This window comes from Tursiops truncatus, chromosome 7 (genome assembly GCF_011762595.2).
Source record: "Tursiops truncatus isolate mTurTru1 chromosome 7, mTurTru1.mat.Y, whole genome shotgun sequence".
NCBI lineage: Eukaryota > Metazoa > Chordata > Mammalia > Artiodactyla > Delphinidae > Tursiops > Tursiops truncatus.
The window spans coordinates 72,748,232-72,774,012 of NC_047040.1; the positions used below are offsets into that span (position 1 = coordinate 72,748,232).

A 25,781-nucleotide genomic window follows, 5' to 3' on the forward strand; every position below is an offset into this window, starting at 1 on the left:
TGGCAGGAGTTCTCTGGAAGGAGATATGAGCAGTGCACTTACAGGGCCATCACACTATACTTATGTGCGTTCCTTTGGGGAAAGTATCTGTGGCTTTTGTCATATTTACAACATGGTTGGTTCTGACACGTAAGTCGTTGAGTTGTAGCCCTCAGGAACCAAAGTATTAATACCAATTTATTGCCAAAAGTCAATAAACAGGAGTCATTCACCAAACCATTGAAAATTTTGGCATTGTTTCCATTATTTCTTCATGAGTAGCAGAGACATTCATATTTATATTTATCACAATGAAAACAAGTAGTGTCAGAATGCTGATGGGAGGGTTACATGATAGGGTGTGTACGTACTTATTTTTCCTCAGGGGAAGCACTAAAGGTTCAGAGCATGGATAATGGAGACAGAATTCCTGAGTTCATACTGTGATTCTGCCACTGATAAGCTGCTTGACCATAGGTAAATTACTTCCCCTGTCTGTGCCTCAGATTCCTCATTTCTAACATGGACAAAATAATTAATAGTGCCTGCATCCTTGGATTGTGGGGAGGATCCAGTGAGATGACTTCCAGAAAGCTCCTCACACTGTGCCTGGCACGTAATATCCCCGTGGTGACAGGCTTTTGCACGCTGAGCACTGCAGCCATTGAAAATGTGAACGTAGGGCATGAATGATTGGATGAATCTCTGATCCTTCAAGCTGCAGGAGGACGCTTTGAGGAGTCAGCTCCTCTAACACATTTGAAAATTATTCAGTGAAAAAGCAGTGTCTCTTGGTTGGTAGTATTTGAGGAGATATTAATTTTTTTTTCTTTGTGCTTATTTGTTTTTTTAATTGAAAAAAATGTTTTTGCATTACATTTTCAATTTTATGCCCAATTCTTTACCATATCTCCTTTTTAAAAAAATTATTTTTGAAGAATAGTAGAAAACATCTGCTTTTTAAAGCAAGTTAGAGCTATAAAGTTGATTTTGAATGGAAGTGGATTATTCTGTAGTATAATATTATTACTGCTGTTATTGCACAAATGTTTAAAAAGTTTTCAAACTTGCTTAGGAGAGCTTGACTGCTCTTGAATCACTTTCTGTTTGGGTGATGCTGCCTTTCCTCCTTTAATAGCTTCCTTAATTTCTCTCAGCCTATTTTTTCTGTAATTCTTTAACTCCCTATCTCCTTAGCATACCCACTTTTCATTATTCCTGGTCTAAACATTTTTAATAAAGCAGATATGATATAAGGTTAAATGAGCATTTGAAAAGTTAAATGAGCGTTCACAAATTATTTAGTCCAGTAGTTGGCAAACTGGCCCAAGGACCAAATCTGGCCAGCAGACTGTTTGTATAAATAAAGTTTTATTGTAACCATGCTTTTTAGATTAAATATTGTCTATGGTTGCTTTCATGCTACACAATGGAATTGAATAGCTACAACAGAGACTGTATGGTATGCAAAGGATAAAATATCTACTATCTGACTTCTTACAGGGAAGTTTGCCAACCCTTGATTTAGTTGACCCAAAATTTTAAAAATCAGGAAAAAAAAAATTTTTTTTAATCTAAAACAGGATGACTTCTTGAGAGTAGGAATTGTGCTTTACTCATCACTTTATCCTCAGTAGCTAGCCTAGAGCCAGGCTTATAGTAGATACTAAACAAATATTTGTGGAATTGAATTGATTACATTAATTTAAAAAGTTAAATACTTAAAATTAAAAAGAAATTTCCTCCTAGTATGTTTTTATTAAAGTTGGCACTGGAGAGTAAACTAGCTGGGCTAGCCCATTAGAGTGACCATTATAAATAATCTCCCTGGTGTGATGTGTAATACATTAGAAAAACATTCCTTTTGTGAAAAAAATTATTAGTTTAATGGAATCATATGTTTGAGAGAGAATACTTGACCCCCTGCTGCTTCTCTTAACATTTTGCTTTTTATGCTAAGATTCCTTGAATAACTTCTTAATACTTTAGGCATGATCATTCATCAAATTCCAAGACTCACATGCGTGAAGCTCTCCAAATATTTTCAGTATGTGTAATACCTGGTTTGGAAAAATTGTTTGAGTAGAAAAACCTTTGTATGTATCTGGTTACAGATGTATTACAAAATTAATTTTAATGCTTGTTGTATTGCTATAAAGATCAAAATGTTCTAAACTATTATAGTTTATTAATTATTTACATTCAAAATTTCACAAAGAAAGGAATCTAATTTTAAGAATTGATACTTTTTATAAATCAGGGCATGGGTTTCTGGCTTTCCTTCTGTTAGTCCATTCATTTTTCTGTGATGAACAAGGATATTAATTAATAACAATTTTGGAAATTTTTCATAAAATGCTTCTTATTGATAGGAATCACCTGTGACACTTGTTTAAAAAAAAGTTCTGGGGGGAATGGATGAATAGGCATAGCACAGAGGATTTGAGAGGCAGTGAGACTACTCTGTCTGATACTATGGTGGATACGTGTCATTATACATTTGCCCACAGCCATAGAATGTCCAACACCAAGAGTGAACCTTAATGTAACTGTGGGCTTTGGGTGATACTGATGTATCAAATATAGGTTCATCAATAGTAATGAGTGTACCACTCTGGTGGAGGATGTTGATAACAGGTGTGCATGTGTGGCACAGGGGGTACGTGGGAAATCTCTGTGCTTTTCTCTGAAGTTTGCTGTGAACCTAATACTGCTCTAAAAAAATAAAATCTTAAATAAAAAGTAATTTAAAAATGCCTAGGCCTCCCTAAGTTCCCATTCAGTATTTGTGGGGTGGGGCCCAGGACTCTTTTTTTTTTTTTAATATAAATACCCCAAGTGATTCACATCATCAGAGAAGTTTTAGGAAATGCTACTTTAAAAAATACCTTCACATTTTCTTGATCATATATGAAACGATTTGAGTAAGCTTGAAAAACTTACCTGGTCCTATAATATACTCCCACCAATGATGAGATCATTTTAATACATAGAATTTAATATTTGCACTTTAAAAAGCTAAATATTAGATAATTTATCAATTAATGAGGTTCTTTTGATATTTCAGTCACTGACTCTCCTTTAGTATTTTAAGCTTATTTGGGTCAGAGATTCCCCCTGAGAAGTTGATGAAATCTGTGTAATCTCTCCCCAGGAAAGTTAACACAAAAAGTTTTTGCATATAATTACAAGGTTTCGACTTACCCTGACATATAATAATGAACTCCAACCATGGACCAGTTTAAGAAATATCCTTCAGTTGGAGCCCCTTTGTTTTTAATTTTGCTCTATATGTAGTGTCTTTACCCTTCATATTTTTTTCTGTCAGATGCTATACAACCAAAAATTTAATAACTGTGTCAGTATCCTGACTGTATGTATCTCTCTTTTCAGTTAAATAGGACATATATTGTCACTGTACCTCTTTTGCTTAATATGTTCTTTTAAAAAAAAGAAAAAACAAAACTCATGGATTTTGATACATCTGGGGGGGGATGCTATTTATGGAAAGGAAGTTGACGGTTTGTTGGTGGAATAACAGAGGGACAGTTGCCCTTGAGACTGTGACTCCTGATAGAAGTGTGATGGAAGGATGAAGGTGCCTAGAGAAGGAGCTGAAGGGACCAGAAGCCAGCAATGAAAAGCAGAGGGCAGACCGCAGTCAAAGGGTGAGTTCAGAGGAAGCTGGCAGCGCAGGCCCTTGTTTCCTCCCTGGTTTTAGAAATGGGAATTCAGTGAAGGATGCAAACAGCTTGGGTGGCAGATGGCTTCGGAGGGAACAGTTTCAATCCAAATTTGAGCATTGTATCGAAAGCTCAGGCAGAAAGAACCTTGTTTTCTTTAAGGTTTTAGGGATGAGATTGGGACAGTGGAGAAAGAGAGAAATATTGAGTGGGAAAGAGAGGGAAGAAAAAGGGAGAGAGAGAAGTGAGACAGAGAGGAAACCAGAGACAGAAGGATGGAGAAGTTCAGGAAAGAAACCATACTTGTATTCATCTAGACAAAACTGGGCTCGTTGATTGCACTGGAAATGTAATCTGCCTACCTGGCTGTAATGTCAAGAGCATGTACTTAAAAATGATTTCCTGGAAATGTATATTGTAGTGTTTTATGCCTCACTGTGAGGGGAAGAATATCAGAGGATACAAGAGGGCCGGTCTCTTACCTGTCTACCCAAATTGTGGCTTGGGGCTCACACTAGCCCACAGGACACTAGTGTGAATTAGAAACAGGCAGATGCAGCCCCACACCAGGACATGTGGCTTAGTAAGCAGAGCATAGCTGAGATTTCAGCCCCATTTCTCTCCATTGCCAGACCCGCTTGTGCAGCGAACTCCCTGCCCAACCCTATGTGTTCACCCTGTTACAAAGAGTTGAATTTCTGCTTAGGCCTTGGGCAGTAGAAAGGATGAGAACCCTCTGATCTGTGTAAAAACTATGCTTCTACAATACTGTAATTTTTTTTTAGGATTCAGACTATCCAAGTAAATGTGAATCTGGGCAGCAAGGTCACAGAGCAGGCAGGTTTGGGGGAGATGTACATTGAGATCAAGGAGGAAGGAGGTGCCTGTCCAGCCAGCCACATCACAGAGAACCACCCTGGCAATCAATATAGAGGCAGATGTTTCAGCCAGATTGTTCTCACACCCATAAACTAGTTATAATTTTCATGTTTTTACAAATAATCACAGAAATAGTTTCAGAAGTCACCATGTTCATGTATGTTACTGCTGTTTGTAATTTCTCGTTAATCTTTTCCATGTTTCTTAATGAAAATACGAGAAAACACAAAGATGCATTTTTGGGTTTTCCCCTGTCTTTCAAAACCAGGAAAAATGTTTAAATTCTCCCCATAATGCCCTTTTAAGCCTCGCTACTGACTCATTTGTTGGTTGGTAACTTACCTCTTCACTGCAAAGAAGATTAATGAAATCGTTTACAGATGCATTCACAAGGTGTCTATAAAGTTATCAAAATTAACAAGAAGTACACACTACTATATATAAAAATAGATAACCAACAAGGACCTACTGTATTGCACAGGGAATTCTACCCAATACTCTGTAATGGCCTGTGTGGGAAAAGAATCTAAAAAAGAGTGGCTATATATATAGTATAACTGATTCACTTTGCTGTCCACCTGAAACGAACACAGCATTGTAAATCAACTATACTCCAGTTAAAAACAATTAACAAGACGATTTTAAATAAACATTCGTTGATTGCACTCTTACAAGTCTCAAGATAGATTGGCTAATTTTCTGGAAGCACAATGCTTGAGTTTGATGGTTTGATGATTTAGATAACTGCTGTGCTATTTCTTCTATAACTTTAAAATTAGTTTAATTTCTAGCATAAAAGCTATGCTGAAAACACCACATGGAAAAGTGTATACAGATCTAAGAAATGGTTAAGGATGTCTTATGATAAATGCAAATTTTAAAAACTCTTGACTTCAAAGTCTGCTGTAAAGTATTGTTGCAAAAGAGCGTGACCTGTTTAAATTCAGAATGCTGAAACAGTCTTGATATGAACACTTGTTTCTGGTGTGATCCTGTCATCAAATAATTGATTTCAAAACTAGAAATTTTCAGTTAACTTGAGTTCTTCCTCACTGCTAATATTTCCATTCAGGGGTCGCTTGGCATGCTCACTTGCTAATACAGTTTGTGTTTCATGTTGCTTATCACTAACATCGTGCTCCTAATCCCCAGGATTCCATGCTACTAGACTGTGCTCCACGGACAGTGATTAGATTGTCCTTCCATCCCTGCCACCCTATTGCTAACAGAGCGCCCTTTCAACCTCAAAAGTATCTTGGATTGGATAAGAAATCATGTGGTACCTCTATGAGATTTCTCATTGATAATAACAGCTAGATTTGGGGGACATTTGCTCTATACCAGACACTATGCTAAACTCTTTACGTATATGATTTCATTTATATAGGCAACTATATTAGGCAACTAGGGTTATAATACTTATATTACAAAAGACAGTAGAAGCTAAGAGGTTAAGTAATTTACCCATGGTCATACAGCTAGTAACTGAGGAACTAAGACTTGAATTCAGGCCTGTTGGAGCTACATGACTGTTTGTTACTAAAACTGTGTTATTAGGACCAGTTTGTAGCCACCGGTGCCCAAGTTAGTTTGACAGCAACTTGAGGAGCTGGGGACCACTGAGTTTCTTTTGATTACCTGAAATGTATTCAGTGCATTCATCTCATAAATAAATAACTTAGGTTTTTATTTTTTTAAATAAATGACAAAGCAGAACATGAATTTTTTTATTGAGACAGGACCAATAATCTTGACAGTGTTATGTTACATGGCGTTTTAAATTTTGTGCTAGATGCCATTTTAATTGTTTAGTTTGATGGATGCATTAGGGACAGTGGTTCACTGTTTCACTTTGGAAAAGCTGCTCTCTGTCAGGTTTGTGAACAGCCTTATTGTTTAGTTCACATAAAGGTCAGTAGCTCTAAAAATACTTTAATGGGTGATAGAATAGATATTTTATATGTGTTGCAAGTGCTTTACCCCATTGGTTGAAATGAGTACCTTTGTGCCTTCTGAAGAGAAGGTGTACGTATGTGTGGTGTGTGCATTCATGTGTGTCTGTGTGTCTGTCAACGCACATCTTGTTTGAAAGCCCAGTCTTACAAACTTACACACTAGATTCTTTAAAATCTTTCTCAAAAAATATCAACATTCCTTGTGACTCTCTTACATATCATTGGGTTTGACAGGTATTTTTGTCTGTGTAACTTCGAAACACAGACTCTCGGTCAGAAGAAAAGAAAAAAGATTTGTGGTGGGTTTTGTTTGATTAAAAAAATTGACTCAATTGATTCAGTTTAGTTTGGGCAGCCTTACAGGTAACTTCAGCTTCTGCATCTTCAAACCTATCTCAGCTTTTTCCTGGCCAAAGAGACTATTTCTTTCCTTTTGTTTCTTTTCTTAGCTTGATGAAATGTTAAGATTTGTTCATTTCAAAACAGACCATTTAAAAATGAAGAAGCCACATTGTTTAGTTCATTGGACTGAGAGCCTTAGAGACCTGTTCTATTCTCGGCTCTGGAAAAATCTCTTAAAGCAGAATCACATGACATGAAAAAAGATATTACTCAAGTTTGAGATAGTACATTTTACTTTCTAATCAGTGTTGAAAGCATAGTATTAACAGGAGAGTTCTTGGCAAAATTATACTATCTAAACAGGCAAGTTCCAAATCCTGGCAGAGAATATTACTTTGAGTTACATTTTTCTACAACTTTTTTTTTTTAACATCTTTATTGGAGTATAATTGCTTTACAATGGTATGTTAGTTTCTGATTTATAACAAAGTGAATCAGTTATACATATACATATGTTCCCATATTTCTTCCTTCTTGCGTCTCCCTCCCTCCCACCCTCCCTAACCCACCCCTCCAGGTGGTCACAAAGCACCGAGTTCACCTCCCTGGGGTATGCAGCTGCTTCCCACTAGCTATCTATTTTACGCTTGGAAGTGTATATATGTCCATGCCACTCTCACTTTGTCACAGCTTACCCTTCCCCCTCCCCATATCCTCAAGTCCATTCTCTAGTAGGTCTGTGTCTTTATTCCTGCCTTACCCCTAGGTTCTTCATGACATATTTATTTTCTTAGATTCCATATATATGTGTTAGCATATGGTATTTGTCTTTCTCTTTCTGACTTACTTCACTCTGTATGACAGATTCTAGGTCCATCCACCTCACTACAAATAACTCAATTTCGTTTCTTTTTATGACCGAGTAATATTCCATTGTATATATGTGCCACATCTTCTTTATCCATTCATCCGATGATGGACACTTAGGTTGTTTCCATCTGCTGGGTATTGTAAATAGAGCTGCAACGCACATTTTGGTACATGACTCTTTTTGAATTATGGTTTTCTCAGGGTATATGCCCAGTAGTGGGATTGCTGGGTCATATGGTAGTTCTATTTGTAGTTTTTTAAGGAACCTCCATACTGTTCTCCATAGTGGCTGTACCAATTCACATTCCCACCAGCAGTGCAAGAGGGTTCCCTTTTCTCCACACCCTCTCCAGCATTTATTGTTTGTAGATTTTTTGATGATGGCCATTCTGACTGGTGTGAGATGATATCTCATTGTAGTTTTGGTTTCCATTTCTCTAAGATTAATGATGTTGAGCTTTCTTTCATGTGTTTGTTGGCACTCTGTATATCTTCTTTGGAGAAATGTCTGTTTATGTCTTCTGCCCATTTTTGGATTGGGTTGTTTTTTTGTTATTGAGCTGCATGAGTTGCTTGTAAATTATGAAGATTGATCCTTTGTCAGTTGCCTCATTTGCAAATATTTTCTCCCATTCTGAGGGTTGTCTTTTTGTCTTGTTTATGGTTTCCTTTATTGTGCAAAAGCTTTTAAGTTTCATTAGGTCCCATTTTTTATTTTTGGTTTTATTTCCATTTTTCTAGGAGGTGGGTCAAAAAGGATCTTGCTGTGATTTATGTCACAGAGTGTTCTGCCTATGTTTTCCTCTAAGAGTTTTATAGTGTCTGGCCTTACATTTAGGTCTTTAATCCATTTTGAGTTGATTTTTGTGTATGGTGTTAGGGAGTGTTATAATTTCATTCTTTTACATGTACCTGTCCAGTTTTCCCAGCACCACTTATTGAAGAGGCTGTCCTTTCTCCACTGTACATTCCTGCCTCCTTTATCAAAGATAAGGTGACCGTATTTGCGTGGGTTTGTCTCTGGGCTTTCTATCCTGTTCCATTTCTCTATCTTTCTGTTTTTGTGCCAGTACCATACTGTCTTGATTACTGTAGCTTTGTAGTATAGTCTGAAGTCAGGGAGCCTGATTCCTCCAGCTCTGTTTTTCGTTCTCAAGATTGCTTTGGCTATTCGGGGTCTTTTGTGTTTCCATACAAATTGTGAAATTTTTTGTTCTAGTTCTGTGAAAAATGCCAGTGGTAGTTTGATAGGGATTGCACTGAATCTGTAGATTGCTTTGGGTAGTAGAGTCATTTTCACAATGTTGATTCTTCCAATCCAAGGACATGGTATATCTCTCCATCTATTTGTATCATCTTTAATTTCTTTCATCAGTGTCTTATAATTTTGTGCATACAGGTCTTTCTTCTCCTTAGGTAGGGTTATTCCTAGATATTTATTCTTTTTCTTGCAATGGTAAATGGGAGTGTTTTCTTAATTTCACTTTCAGATTTTTCATCATTAGTGTATAGGAATGCCAGAGATTTCTGTGCATTAACTTTGTATCCTGCTACTTTACCAAATTCATTGATTAGCCCTAGTAGTGTTCTGGTAGCATCTTTAGGATTCTCTATGTATAGTATCATGTCATCTGCCAACAGTGCCAGCTTTACTTCTTCTTTTCCGATTTGGATTCCTTTTATTTCCTTTTCTTCTCTGATTGCTGTGGCTAAAACTTCCAAAATTATGTTGAATAAGAGTGGTGAGAGTGGGCAACCTTATCGTGTTCCTGATCTTACTGGAAATGGTTTCAGTTTTTCACCATTGAGGACGATGTTGGCTGTGGGTTTGTCATATATGGCCTTTATTATGTTGAGGAAAGTTCCCTCTATGCCTACTTTCTGGAGGGTTTTTATCATAAATGGGTGTTGAATTTTGTCCAAAGCTTTCTCTGCATCTATTGAGATGATCATATGGTTTTTCTCCTTCAGTTTGTTAATATGGTGTATCACGTTGATTGATTTGTGTATATTGAGGAATCCTTGCATTCCTGGAATAAACCCCACTTGATCATGGTGTATGATCCTTTTAATGTGCTGTTGGATTCTGTTTGCTAGTATTTTGTTGAGGATTTTTGCATCTATGTTCATCAGTGATATTGGCCTGTAGTTTTCTTTCTTTGTGACATCCTTGTCTGGTTTTGGAATCAGGGTGACGGTGGCCTCATAGAATGAGTTTGGGAGTGTTCCTCCCTCTGCTATATTTTGGAAGAGTTTGAGAAGGATAGGTGTTATCTCTTCTCTAAATGTTTGATAAAATTCGCCTGTGAAGCCATCTGGTCTTGGGCTTTTGTTTGTTGGAAGATTTTTTATCACAGTTTCAATTTCAGTGCTTGTGATTGGTCTGTTCATATTTTCTCTTTCTTCCTGATTCAGTCTTGGCAGGTTGTGCATTTCTAAGAATTCGTCCATTTCTTCCAGGTTGTCCATTTTATTGGCATAGAGTTGCTTGTAGTAATCTCTCATGGTCTTTTGTATTTCTGCAGTGTCAGTTGTTACTTCTCCTTTTTCATTTCTAATTGTATTGATTTGAGTCTAGTCCCTTTTTTTCTTCATGAGTCTGGCTAATGGTTTATCAATTATGTTTATCTTCTCAAAGAACCAGCGTTTAGTTTTATCGATCTTTTTTTATCGTTTCCTTCATTTCTTTTACATTTATTTCTGATCTGATTTTTCTGATTTCTTTCCTTCTACCAACTTTGGGGGTTTTTTGTTCTTCTTTCTCTAATCACTTTAGGTGCAAGGTTAGGTTGTTTATTTGACGTGTTTCCTGTTTCTTAAGGTAGGTTTGTATTGCTATAAACTTCCCTCTTAGAACTGCTTTTGCTGCAGCCCATAGATTTTGGGTCGTCTTGCCTCCATTGTCATTTGTTTCTAGGTATTTTTTAATTTTCTCTTTGATTTCTTCAGTGATCACTTCGTTATTAAGTAGTGTATTGTTTAGCCTCCATATGTTTGTATTTTTTACAGATCTTTTCCTGTAATTGATATCTAGTCTCATAGTGTTGTGGTCGGAAAAGATACTTGATACAATTTCAATTTTCTTAAATTTACCAAGGCTTGATTTGTGACCCAAGACATGATCTATCCTGGAGAACATTCCATGAGCACTTGAGAAAAATGTGTATTCTGTTGTTTTTGGATGGAATGTCCTATAAATATCAATTAAGTCCATCTTGTTTAAGGTATCATTTAAAGCTTGTGTTTCCTTATTTATTTTCATTTTTGATGATCTGTCCATTGGTGAAAGTGGGGTGTTAAAGTCCCCTACTATGAATGTGTTACTGTTGATTTCCCCTTTTATGGCTGTTTGTATTTGCCGTATGTATTGAGGTGTTCCTATGTTGGGTACATAAATATTTACAATCGTTACATCTTCTTCTTGGATCGATCCCTTGATCATTACGTAGTGTCCTTCTTTGTCTCTTCTAATAGTCTTTATTTTAAAGTCTATTTTGTCTGATATGAGAATTGCTACTCCAGCTTACTTTTGGTTTCCATTTGCATGAAATATCTTTTTCCATCCCCTACTTTCATTCTGTATGGGTTTCTAGGTCTGAAGTGGGTCTCTTGTAGACAACAAATATATGGATCTTGTTTTTGTATCCATTCAGCCAGTCTGTGTCTTTTGGTGGGAGCATTTAGTCCATTTACATTTAAGGTAATTATCGATATGTGTGTTCCTACTCCCATTTTCTTAATTGTTTTGGGTTCGTTATTGTGGGTCTTTTCCTTCTCTTTTGTTTCTTGCCTAGTTACTTTAGCAGTTGTTTTAAAGCTGGTTTGGTGGTGCTGAACTCTCTCAGCTTTTGCTTGTCTGTAAAGGTTTTAATTTCTCCATCAAATCTGAATGAGATCCTTGCTGGGTAGAGTAATCTTGCTTGCAGGTTTTTCTCCTTCATCACTTTAAATATGTCCTGCCAGTCCCTTCTGGTTCGCAGAGTTTCTGCTGAAAGATCAGCTGTTAACCTTATGGGGATTCCCTTGTGTGTTATTTGTTGTTTTTCCCTTGCTGCTTTTAATATGTTTTCTTTGTATTTAATTTTTGACAGTTTGATTAATATGGGTCTTGGCATGTTTCTCCTTGGATTTATCCTGTATGGGACTCTCTGTGTTTCCTGACTTGAGTATTTCCTTTCCCATATTAGGCAAGTTTTCAACTATAATCTCTTCACATATTTTCTCAGTCCCTTTCTTTTTCTCTTCTTCTTCTGGAACCCCTATAATTCGAATGTTGGTGCTTTAATGTTGTCCCAGAGGTCTCTGAGACTGTCCTCAGTTCTTTTCATTCTTCTTTCTTTATTCTGCTCTGCAGTAGTTATTTCCACTATTTTAACTTCCAGGTCACTTATCCGTTCTTCTTCCTCAGTTATTCTGCTATTGATCCCATCTAGAGTATTTTTAATTTCATTTATTATGCTGTTCATCATTGTTTGTTTCATCTTTAGTTCTTCTAGGTCCTTGTTAAATGTTTCTTGCATTTTGTCCATTCTATTTCCAAGATTTTGGATCATCTTTACTATCATTATTCTGAATTCTTTTTCAGGTAGACTGCCTATTTCCTCTTCATTTGTTAGGTCTGGTGGGTTTTTATCTTGCTCCTTCATCTGCTGTGTGTTTTTCTGTCTTCTCATTATGCTTATCTTACTCTGTTTGTGGTCTCCTTTTTGCAGGCTGCAGGCTCGTAGTTCCTGTTGTTTTTGGTGTCTGTCCCCAGTGGCTAAGGTTGGTTCAGTGGGTTGTGTAAGCTTCCTGGTGGAGGGGACTAGTGCCCATGTTCTGGTGGATGAGGCTGGACCTTGTCTTTCTGGTGGGCAGGTCCATGTCTGGTGTTGTTTTGGTGTGTCTGTGGACTTATTATGATTTTAGGCAGCCTCTCTGCTAATGGGTGGGGTTGTGTTCCTGTTTTGCTAGTTGATGGCATAGGGTGTCCAGCACTGTAGCTTGCTGGTCGTTGAGTGAAGCTGGGTGCTGGTGTTGAGATGGAGATCTCTGGGAGATTTTCGCCATTTGATATTATGTGGAGCTGGGAGGTCTCTTGTGGACCAGTGTCCTGAAGTTGGCTCTCCCACCTCAGAGGCACAGCAGTGACTCCTGGCTGCAGCACCAAGAGCTTTTCATCCACACAGCTCAGAATAAAAGGGAGAAAAACAGACAGAAAGAGGATAAAATAAAATAAAATAAAGTAAGATAAAATAAAATAAAGTTATTAAAATAAAAAATAATTTTTAAGAAAAAAGGTTTTTTTAAAAATTAAAAAAGAAAAGGACAGATAGAACCCTAGGACAAATGGTGAAAGCAAAGCTATACAGAGAAAATCGCACACAGAAGCATACACATACACACTCACAAAAAGAGGAAAAGGGGAAAAAATCATAAATCTTGCTCTCAAAGTCCACCTCCTCAATTTGGGATGATTCGTTGTCTATTCATGTATTCCACAGATGCAGGGTACATCAAGTTGATTGTGGAGCTTTAATCCGTTGTTTCTGACACTGCTGGGAGAGATTTCCCTTTCTCTTTTTGTTCACACAGCCCCCGGGGCTCAGCTTTGGATTTGGCCCCGCCTCTGCGTGTAGGTCGCTGGAGGGCGTCTGTTCTTTGCTCAGACAGGACGGGGTTAAAGGAGCCTCTGATTCTGTTGCTCTGGCTCACTCACGCCCGGGGGAGGGAGGGGCACGGAGTGTGAGTGCGGGGCAAGCCTGCGGTGGCAGAGGCCAGCATAACGTTGCACCAGCTTGAGGCATGTTGTGCGTTCTCCCGGGGAAGTTGTCCCTGGATCCCGGGACCCTGGCGGTGGCGGGCTACACAGGCTCCCTGGAAGGGAGGTGTGGAGAGTGACCTGTGCTCGGACATAGGCTTTTTGGTGGCGGCAGCAGCAGCCTTAGCGTCTCATGCCCGTCTCTGGGGCCCGCGCTTTTACCCGCGGCTCGCGCCCGTCTCCGGAGCTCCTTTAAGCAGCGCTCTTAGTCCCCTCTCCTCGCTCACCAGGAAAATAAACGGGAAGAAAAAGTCTCTTGTCTCTTCGGCAGCTCCAGATTTTTCCCCGGACTCCCGCTAACCCCTTTAGGCTGTGTTCACGCCGCCAGTTCTCTCCCTGCGCTCTGACCGAAGCCCGAGCCTCAGCTCCCAGCCCCGCCTGCCCCGGCGGTGAGCAGACAAGCCTCTCAGGCTGGTGAGTGCTGGTCGGCACCGATCCTCTGTGCGGGAATCTCTCCTCTTTTACTTCCGCACCCCTGTTGCTGCGCTCTCCTCCGCGGCCCCGAAGCTTTCCCCCTCCGCCACCCACAGTCTCCGCCCACAAAGGGCGGAGTGGAAAACTTTTCTCCTTCACAGCTCCCTCCCACTGGTGCAGGTCCCGTCCCTATCCTTTTGTCTCTGTTTATTCTTTTTTCTTTTGCCCTACCCAGGTACGTGGGGGGTTTCTTGCCTTTTGGGAGGTCTGAGGTCTTCTGCCAGCGTTCAGTAGGTGTTCTGTAGGAGTTGTTCCACGTGTAGATGTATTTCTGATGTATCTGTGGGGAGGAAGGTGATCTCCGCGTCTTACTCTTCCGCCATCTTCCCCCTCTCCTACAACTTTTAAAAGTGTCTTCTTGACAGTAATCCTTCATCCCCACTAGAATAATACAAGAGTAATCTATCCATTGGGATGATGAAGATATTTTGGATAAAGTTACAATAAATCCTCCATGAAAATGTTACCACATCATAATCCCCGACTCTAGTGGTCTGGGGCTTGGGGTGGTGGTGAGGAGATTGGGTTATTCTAGTCTGTAGCTGGAACTATTGGTGACCCCCATGCCTGACCACGGAAATTAATTTATTTAGCTATACCGTTCCAGACTTTGACATATCTTTTCCTTGACCTTTGTCTTCTGTATTCAACCAAGGCATATCTGCATTAAAATAAGAAACAAACAATAAAAAAAACTTCCTTAAAGCAAGAAAATTTTAAAGGTAAAAACAAACTTGGAAACCACACAGTGAACAAAAGGTAGTTTCTGAAGACGGTGCAGTGAGCAGTGCAAAGTAATGGGTTTCGGAAGAATTAAGAATTAAGAATTAAGAATTAAGCTCTAGCAAGCTTCACCATTTACTAGATTTGTGCCTTTAAGCAATGGTTTAATCTCTTCATCTCTATTCATCTGTAAAGTAGGAGAATTCCATTTTGTACAGCTAGTCTGGGATCAAATGATAAACAGGAAAGTACTTTGTAAAAGATGGATGCTGGTTGTGTTGATGATGAACTTCCCACCTTGGGGCTGTTAAGTATATTCAGTGCACAACCCAGTGTTTTCCTCTACTTTGTGGAAGCCCTAAGGAAACGTAACTTCTGATTGTGTGCCATCATGTGATCTCCCTTGCCTTCTGGTCTTGTCTTGGGTTCTCTAGCAGAGGTCGGGGCTTGTCTGCTCTGACCATAGTTTATACTCCATTTCCTCTTGACAGACACCTGCCTGCATTCCCGCCCTCTCCCCCTTGCTCTGCCCAGTACCTCATTCCCTTGCCTTCCCTGGGTGAGTACTAACTTAAGGGTACCTCTCTTGCCTCTATGAAGTTTTCTAGTTTCAAGTCTTTAGAGATCCTGTCTTCTCCCCACTCTGGTTTTGTTGGCTGGGTTGGCTTATCTGAAACATATTTCCTATTGGGGTTTTGGGACAGAGTCTTGCCTTCTTTCCCTGGACTGGACTGGAAGTCTGGCTTGTAGTGGTTTCACTGCCTTTGAGATTGGAAGCTCTTTTGCTTCACTCTGTAGCTGATCTCATTGTGCTCCTGGGCAGCCGCAGATAGAAACTGCTCTTTCCCACTTTTGAAAGGCTCCATGTTCCTTAGGGCTTTCCAAAGGAAATTACCTACAGTAGTAGGTAATTGTGGTAATACTACTTAGAGTAGTCATAGTGATAATAGCATCATCATCATCATCTCCTTCTTTGTAGTAGTTAACGTTTATTGCCCCTAACCAGGTATGATGAAAAGTTCTTAATATGCATTCCATCAAACCTCACAACAACCCTGGGAGATGAATCAGTTACTACTTTTCTTGTAGGGTTGAAGAAACTGAGACTCTGAGAGGTAAAGTAACTTGCCTGAGGTTATAAAACTAGTAATCTGAAGAATCAGTATTGAAACCCAAGTTGTCGGATTTCAGAACCTGAATATACTGCTGTATATTGTGGAATATACTGCGATACATTGTGAAATATACTAATTCATGCTTGTGACAGAGGTCACTAAATCAGATGCCCATAGGAGCCAGGCCAGAAGTGAAAAGTAGTAGAGAGAGCCCAGAGTTAGCAAGGCAAGAGTGCAAGCTGGATGGTAAATGGTAACTGATGTTCTTCCTCCGTGTTGGGGAACCCTAAGGCATGGTAACAACTGTGGCTTCCTGGAGAACACGTGTCCTAGCTAAAAAAGCTAGCTGTGACTTTCTCCAGTAGTTGTTCTTGTGAGGGAGTACGCTTTTGAAGCATGAATTTGTTTTTTAATTGAATTATAGTTGATTTACACTATTGTGCTAATTTCAGGTGTATAGCAAAATGATTTGGTTACACATATATATCTATATTCTTTTTTTAATTCTTTTCCACTATAGTTTATTACAATATAGTGAATGTAGTTCCTGTGCTATACAGTAAATCCTTGTTGATTACCTGTTTTATATATGGTAGTGTGCATCTGCGAATCCCAACTCCCAATTTATCCCTCCCCCCACCTTTGGAAACCATAAGTTTGTTTTCTATGACGCTGAGTTTGTTTCTGTTTTGTAAATAAGTTCATTTGTACTAGTTTTTAGATTCCATATATACGTGATATCATATAATATTTGTCTTTCTCTTTTTGACTTACTTCACTTAGTAGGATAATTTCTAGATCCATCCATGTTGCTGCAAATGGCATTATTTCATTCTTTTTTGTGGCTAAGTAATATTCCATTGTTTATATATACCACATCTTCTTTATCTATCAATGGTCACTTAGGTTGAAATACAAATTCCATAAAAGATGATGGAAATAGGGATTTTATGTCGTATTTCTGATTATTAAATGCTGGCAGCTAATTCAAGTTTAAAAAATAAACTTAACATTGTGAAGATTAAAGTATTTATGTCTGGGGACCAAATTTCACCTGGTTTATAACCTCTCGGGAAAAATGTACAACATTCTAACCATTTCAATGAGTAATGACGCAATATGAAAGGAGGCGTATTGGTCCCCATTGGCTAGTAGTAAGACCATCCTTTCACTCCATCAACTGTTGCTTAACAGAAGACTGGGAAAATCCCAGTTTATTAAATGTGGCATAAAGCCTGAAAGAAATAAGCAATAACTTCTATTATTGAGTACCTACTGTGTGTCATGCCCTTTATATGTATTATTTTATTGATTTAAATTTTCATAGCAACCCTGCTTAACAGGTGAGGAAAGCCCTCTGAGAGGTTGAATGACAGCAACACAACAACATCTGGCCAAAGGCATTCCTCTAGTGAGGAGCGGGGTGGGTTTGAATCCACAGGTACATTATTCCAAAACCCTTGATCTTCCTCCTGGCTCTCCTGCCTTTACAGTGTAGTACTGCAACAAGATTAGCATTATGCTAGAACTCAAGTAGCTGGGGACAGACTTTACATGGTGTTGTGATTTTCGCTTTCACTGGGGGATACTTCTTCGAATCAAAATGATCTCTGCACACTACTGGAAATTCTCCCATTTCACTTTATCATGCAGCCTGAAATTCTAGCCTTTGGAATTGTTTTTGTGTTAACAAGCATACTCCTGGGAAGGTCCCTGCTTAAGCAATCTTTTCTTCATTCATATGTTAACCTGAAGTGAATCAGATTACATGCTTCCAATAACTAGCTGAGATCATGGGAATTTTTCTAGGACAGCAAGGAAGAAGGGGCCATTCTGAAGTATGGGCCACCATTCAGGTAGAATAACTAGATTGTGGAATCTGGCCCCCCATTTGGTCCCTCAGGTCACAGGCAGGCTTCTGACTGCATCAGAAGCAGGACAGTGGACACACAAGTTTGTGAGCTACTTTACTTTTTTACCAGGAGTTATCCCTTCAAATAGACAAGGCTGTATTATTGCTCAGTGCTTTTTATCCTGTTACATTTATACTACAAGAATGCAGCATTTTTGCTTTAAATAGATTCTGAACATTTTTTATACTTCTAAAATAAAAATATAATCTTTAAAAAATAATATGTATATATTTTTTGGTTCAGATTAAGGAACAGACCCAATGAATAGTGAAGGAGAAAACAAAGTTGAAGAAATTGGCTGAACAAAAAGGCTGTTTCCAAGGGATAGGATTATGATGGACTTTTTATGTATTGTTTGAATTTTTTATAATAAGATAACTCACTTTAGAAGGGGAACATATAACAGAGTATTGTTATTGGAGCAGAATGAATGAAAAAATTGTTAGTTGTCATGGTCTGGTAAGAACAAGGTGGGCAAGTTTTACTGCCTTTGTGAGGTAAAATCTGCAATTACCTCAAGGAGAAAGACCCTACTAAGGGCATAGGGTGCATGGAAAGGAGCAGTCGAGGGGGTGACTCTCAAAGTCCTCTTTGGTCTTTCTCTCCCTGTCCCCACTCCTGAAGCCCCAAGAGTGTGGGTTTCTCCCAGATTTCTTTTTCCCTTCTGCAAGCGAAAGTGAGAAGAGTTGGAAGAATTCAGGGAGATTCCATGCTAAGAGTTCCCTGACATCTGCTAAGCCTTAGTACTGACTGTTATTTATTAGACAACTTTGCCCAAAACATCCCCTTAATGTTTAGTGTGCCAACCCTCGTAGAATTTACTCATGCTTCTGTGCAACATGAATCCTTCTTCTCACAACTTCTTGGCAATCCCAGAATACTTCTACTCTCTTCCCCTTTTCTTTCATTTTGGAAACCAGTTATGAAAAAATTTTATTCCTTCATTGCGGTTCAGAGGCAGCTTGCGACCCTCAACTCAATTCTCTAATGATTTATCAATGGTAATTGTTGCTTTGCCTTAACCATAGTACATTGTCTTTCTGCAAAAGTTTGGATTTTTCCAGGAATAGAAGAGTAGTAGGTTTTTCCAGCTTTATTGAGGCATAATTAAAAGTAAAATTGTAAGATATTTAAGGTGTACAGCATGATGATTTCATATAAGAAGAGTCATGTTTGAATGTATGCATGTATTAATGTAGAATAGCTAGGCTTTACTTTTCGCAAATAAACTCAAAACTAGTGGACAGTGGTTGTAAGTGGGATAAGGTTCAATCATATGGACTTAGCTATTTGAAGCTACACCTCTCTCACTGGTCAGTCTCCAGGGTTTCTTAGAGGTACTGAAGAGTAAGAAGGCTACAAAGAGGAATGTCAGAGGCTAGGACTTCAGAAAGGTCTTTGGCCATTAAAGGCAAAATGGTCATCGTATCCTTTAAAATCAAATGTGTTACGTAATTATTCCATTCGTGTAACCCACAGATATCTGGTTCTAGGAAAGGCTTTTATGGGTAACTGCTCCACTCTCTGTGATATTCTTAGCATTAAGAGCCATTTATTTAGTTCCCAAGAAAGCTGCTTTTCAGCAGTGTCTTTTAATATGACATGTTCCTCAATGATTTCTCTTTTAAAAACCTATCCACCTCTGTGATCTGCTCTTTCCTCAGCTCATCTCTTTAATTTTGGCTGCCCTTTTCTAAATTGAAGCCATCAGCGTTCTCAGCACCAGCAGATTTCTGTCAATCCTCTTTTCATCTATTATGTCTCTGTAGCTAAGCCTGCCCACTTGGCTCCCTAACCTGTAAACACCCTGAATTGCTTGCCTGTGCTCCTCTGAACACGTTCTGCTTTTGTGCCCCACAGACTTAAACAGCTGTGTCTTCTAAGGCCTTCTCTCTGCCTATACGTAATGAAACCACCGTACTATAAAACTCACCCAGCACGTCACCTGCGCTGCCTTCCTCCACCTTTAGCTTTCCACCTCAAGCGAAATGAGGCTGTCTGCCCTTTGTGCTCCAGTACCTCGGATGGCAGGACCTTTGTTTCACTCTGCAGACCACTGTTCTTCCAAACGAAGTACAGGTCAGTCCTCTACAGGAAGGTACAAGAAGGCTGTGTTAGATATTCTACTTATATTTATTTCATATCTAAGGAAATTAAGCTTTTCTAATCTTTAATGAACAGAACTACCCTGGTACCTTCATTCAGTCCCCCATTATAACCGAGTTTGCTCTCATGTATTTGCTTGTATTCAGCATATTATGAAATCTTGTAATTACTTATTTTCTGGTTTTGAGAGGATTTACAGATTATGTTAACATTTTTCCTAACCAAAGCTAACCTGCATGAAATGGACAATAGCCTTAAATGTATTTCTACAAGGGTCTCTGGATTCTAGATGATAATTGTAATGTAGACACAATGAACGACAAGAAAAAGCCAGAGCTGACTCCTCTGTACCCCTGTGAGCACTTCCTCAGCAGCAGGATGACACGTGCTTATGTGTAATAATATGCGGTGGCCCTGCCGTCAGACCCATTGTAGGTAAAAACAATCACAATAGCAAATATCGCATCTTACAGAAGATTTAAAATTATTAAGATCACGTAAAATGTAGATTTACATCAACTATTGCTATCTAGGAACATTATCTTAAGGGTTTTTTAAATAATTAATTAATTAATTAATATATTGGCTGCGTTGGATCTTCGTTGCTGCGCGCAGGCCTTCTCTAGTTGTGGCGAGCTGGGGCTACTCTTTGTTGCGGTGCGTGGGCTTCTCACTGCAGTGGCTTCTCTTGCTGCGGAGCATGGGCTCTAGGTGCACGGGCTTCAGCAGCTGTGGCTCGCGGGCTCTAGAGCACAGGCTCGGTAGTTGTGGTGCACGGGCTTAGTTGCTCTGCGGCATGTGGGATCTTCCTGGACCAGGGCTTGAACCCATGTCCCTTGCACTGACAGGAGGATTCTTAACCACTGCTCCACCAGGGAAGTCCCCTAAGGGTTTGTTTTGCCCTGAGATATTAGATGAAAGGAATACAATAATGGAAATATATAATAATTATAATAAGTTACAAATGGTAAATATCCATGATTGACAGAACATACTGAATCATTTATTAGGAGTATGTTATACAAAAGTTTAGAGACCACTGCCATGACACTGAATGCTTAACACTGTTGGAGGATAGAAACTGTGTCATCTTCATCTTTGTAGCTCCAGTATCTCCAGCACCAAGCACAGTAACTGGAGTATAGTATATGCTCAGTAAATACTGAGTGAGTGGATAAATCAGTGGAAGACCAGTACAGGAGGGGAATGCTCTGCAGAGAAACCCAAGTCATTTTTTTTTTCGATTTTTAGCTTGTACCCAGTACAACCTCAAACTAGTGGGGAGGAACCAGGATGAAAGAATCATCTTGACTCAGATGCTAGAAGTGGATTTATGTCTAAGTACATGTGGTGAAATGACGATCTTGCAATGTGAGTATGTCTGGTGAGGTCATCTCTTCCTGTCTGATGGAGAAAGAGAGTCTGCCCATTCAAGGGAAGAATTGGGGATTATTCTCCTTATGATTTCACCCTGAAGCTGCACCCCGTTGCTCAGATCCTCATCCAGGTCTTGTCCTTTCACACCTTCCACTTGCGCCTCTGTTACTGTGGAAATTGTGGAACCTTGAAATGCTCACCTGAATTCCTGACCTCTAGTGTGGTCACAGCCCCACAGGTATTTTCTTGTAAATGATTACAAATTTACTTACGTAACCCTGCAAGCCCAGGCCTTGTCCTTCAACGTAGTAGCAAAAGTCTTTCAGATTCATGTCATCATACTGCAGCAACAAATCTAACTTTAGGACTCAGTTGTTTTACTATTTAAGGATTGGTTATCCTTGGAAATTATGGATTCCTAATAGAGGGATCCTTTAGTTATTTATATTCATAAATAATAATATTAAGTGCTAAGGAAAGCAATATGGACTAGCAGTTAACTTGTGTTTTCAGAAGTAAAGAAAGATATTTCCCCAGTACTTTAAAGGAGCAAGACAATTTCAATCACTAGTAATATAAAATAAAGCCTCATTACTTTGGTAGCAAATGTTTAATTCATCTATGTCATCTTGATTAAATGCTCTCTCAGATTTTATGATAGATATAAGCTGACCTAATATGTCTTAGGACTAGTGATGTAGGCATTTCACAAATGATATTGATGTGTAATTAAATGTTCATGATAAATATACAGTATTCACTTTAAGCACTAATATTTTTCATTGCATTATTATGAAAGACTAGCAACCATCAATAACAGGGAGAGATGGCCTTCTGTAATTCACTGCCCAGGAGCACACCTGGCCACTGGATAGTAAGCACCACGAACGCAGGGAACACGTCTCTCATCCACTGTTAGAGCCCCGGTGTCTAGTACAGTGCCTAGCACATAATAGGAGTCCAATAAATATGTGTCGTGTGAATGAATGAAGTATATGTGAGTTCATCTCTGGCCCTAGCCACATATTATACCTCTGTCTGCTCATAAAGGCAAATCTCAACAGCTGTTACTTAGGGCAGTGGCTTTCGGTTTCTGATCTGGGGAACCATGGTGCTTTGCGGAGATGCTGAGGTTCTGCAAACAGTAAATGACTTTCTGCCAAACCTTTACATTGCTTGAGTGGATTTTTCAGTGTTCTTAGCTACAATGCAATCTAACTTAAGTCAAATTAAAAATTACTGTTTCAGGAATACCAACAAAGGTGGAACAAATGAAGCTGAGGAAAGGGCAGGACTCAGCCTTGGCTTCAGAAAAATTCACCACCTCCATCTCTCAGCAGGTGGGCTTCATGCATGCTCACTGCAGGCCAGTTTCTTTTAGTGGGACACATGGTTTATGACAGCCATTAAGCCTTATATCTAGGAACTTTAGTCACTGGATAAAGACTGACTTCAAGCTTTCTTTGGCCTTAAGTTTAAAATCTTGGAGAAGGAATTTTGTTTATGAAAGAGTTTGTCCGTTGAAAAGGGTTTGAACATTTTTTTGCTCTAAGCAATTAATTTGCAATCCCATCACACTTTTCTTAAACTCCTGGTTTTATTCTCATCTGCTTTTCTTCAGCATCGTTTCCCTCATTCTGAGATTGGGTCTCCCTGCCCAGTCTTTCCCCCTTCTTAACTCTCCTCCAGGCATATTTGGCCCTTAGATTTCCTGTTCCCTGTGCTTGATATGCCTTTTAGTCTTTCTATCCTCTTGTCTTGAGTGAAGACTCTTCACCTAGGGAGTCCCCTTGCTAATTCTGTCTGAAAGGAATTGAGGCATGTAATGCATAAATTTCAAGATGACATAAAGCATAGCTGTATTAAAATCTTTCTGGTGCTTTTAGAAGGTTTTCACTTAAGGACAAAAGGCAGTTATTTTATATCTACTGTAGTCCCAAGCAGCATGTAAATAGGGTAGAAGTTCTTAAAATAACTTTTTTTTAATAAAGTGGGACACCTTAAATCGTCAGACAACTAGAATTTTCTGTGAAACAAGTGCTAAGAAATGACCTTGATTAGTAAAAAGGTACATATATATATGGAAGCATGAATAATCAATGCAGTCTTTCCTTCTGTTTCTGGATAGTCAATTAAGGCTCCTTCTCCACCAGCCACAGCAGAACCTTCTCCTGAGTCAGATTTGACAATGACATTATTTCACTATGACCAAAGGACGTAATAGCCCATTTTTAGAGCAGGACATTTCATCTTCCCTATTCTACTTAAACTTTTGTGCTGCATTTAGAAAATGTGAGAAACTTACCCTGGAAATACATGTTAAACATTGAGAAAATAATTACTAATTAAGTCAGAGAGCAGGATGGATCAAAACAGTTAAAGTAGTGGCCCTACAGAGCATTCTTCACTTAGCTCTATGGTGAAATTATTTAAAAATGAAGAAAAGTGAAGTTTTACTTTAATTAGTTTATGAAGATGTGCATAAGGGCTTTTGAAAGAATAGTGATGTAGCCCTTAAGAGAATGTTGGTTGAAAACTGGGGTTGATCTAGGATCCACTCAATTAACTATCATAATCTCATGATCTGCAGTTGATGAGCATGAATTCTATCATGCATAAACTTTCTTTTCTTTCTTTTTTGTTCTAGGTTATTCTTATTTAGAATAATTGAAAGAAGTCCTGGTTATTTAAACTAAAATCAACTAAAAACAAAGACTATTTAGTCTTTGTTTATATTACCTCAAGTTGTAGAGAGAATGAAAATATATTATTATGTTATAAGGGGTGATTCTCATACTGAAGACCACCAACATATGCTAGGAGATTAGTAAGTTCTCTATGAGAATGTAAATATTTTATGTTTTTATTTCAAACGCAATCTTTAAGGAAGAATATAAACATATAGGCTTAAATTCATTCATACAATTTTGGTGCCTATTTTGGTTTTCATGGATTTATGATGACATTAGTGCCAAGTGATCACCTAAGTGACAGAGTCTACATTTTAATATATTGTTTCTCAAATCAGAGTCTAAGAATCACAGTCTATGGACACAGTTTCAGGCATCTGTGAGTACCTTATAATGACATTAATAACTAATATATATATATATTTTTTTAATTTATTTTTGGCTGCGTTGGGTGTTTGTTGCTGCACATGGGCTTTTTCTAGTTGCATCGAGCAGGGGCTACTCTTCATTGTGGTGCGTGGGCTTCTCATTGCGGTGGCTTCTCTTGTTGCGGAGCACAGGCCCTCAGCACACGGGCTTCAGTAGTTGTGGCACACAGGCTCAGTAGTTGTGGCTCGCAGGCTCTAGGGCATAGGCTTGGGAGTTGTGGCGCACGGACTTAGTTGCTCTGCGGCATGTAGGACCTTCCCAGGCGAGGGCTCGAACCCCTGTCCCCTGCATTGGCAGGTGGATTCTTAACCACTGCACCACCAGGGAAGTTCAATAACTAATATTTTTGATGATATTTTTGATGTTAGATGCTCATCTAAGAAATTTTTGCACATTATCTGCCATGATCCCCATGACTCTAAGTACCACTATTATCCTCATTTTACAGATAAGAAAATTGAGACACAGAGACTCTAAGGAACTTACCAAAGGCCCCAGAACTGGGTTTTAAACATAATATTCTAGCTCCAGAGCTCACACTCTTGAGTGGTTTGATATTTTTCTTCCCTGATAGAGGTAATGGGTACTGTTCCCTTTTTTTTATCATTGGTTACCCATATTTATGGTCATTAAAAAGTAATTACTTTCATTAATTTAATGGACATAGATTTCAGTTTCTTAGAATGCAAAGACTTCAGGAGATGTTGGCTGGTCCCCATTTTAAGAGTATGATTACTTATAGAAGAAATTAATTTATATATCAAATATTTTGAAAGTTGTCAATGGAAAACTGTTCAATCATAACAGCAACAAAGTGGAGAATTTCTGTTGAGGTACGTTATCTATTTAGGAAGAAGACAATGTATCCTCTACCCAATTTTCTCTTCTTTCTCTTCCCTTCCTGAATAATCAGTCCTAAAGTCATTAGATGGGGGCAGAACAAGGCTGCCTTCTCCACAGGGAGGGAGAGGGAAATGTGGTGGTCCAGAGCATGGTACTGGAGTCCAAGAAAGAAAAGAGGGGATCCATTTGGGAGACCTGACCTGCACTTATGTCAGAGACCAACCAGGATAACAACTGTGTTCATGTGGAGGGGCAGCCTGATGTGGGTGTCAGCACTCAAAGGAAGTGGTTGGGGGAGCACCTATGACTGGGGGTGACCCAGTATAGTGTGCCAGAGCCCAAGCAGGGTGAGGAGAGTGTGAATGTATGGGGAGGGACAGCCTGGCATGAGATGTAGAAACTCAACTGGAGGGGGAGGCATATCCATGCCCTGGGACAGAGGGCAGGCAGCATGGGGAGTCAGAGTGAGAAAGGAGTCTATTGGGAAGTGTATAGTCTGCCGTGGAACGCTGGAACTTATATGGTGGTAGGGGAGCACCTTCTGTGGGTTGTGGGAACACAAGTGGGCTGAAGAAGGCATTTGGGTAGAGGAGGGGTGGCATT

General features: G+C 39.1%; 1 protein-coding gene and 1 long non-coding RNA gene across 8 annotated transcripts in view; both read left to right on the plus strand.

Annotated features, from left to right (window-relative positions):
* CCDC148 (coiled-coil domain containing 148) overlaps positions 1–25,781 on the plus strand; it is a 339,783-nt gene that overhangs the window by 33,177 nt on the left and 280,825 nt on the right. The window lies entirely within an intron of this gene.
* On the plus strand, positions 19,576–22,611 carry LOC141279089 (uncharacterized). The gene is made up of 3 exons (XR_012332843.1): positions 19,576–19,812; positions 21,091–21,210; positions 22,465–22,611. It is a non-coding gene; the product is annotated as an uncharacterized lncRNA (long non-coding RNA).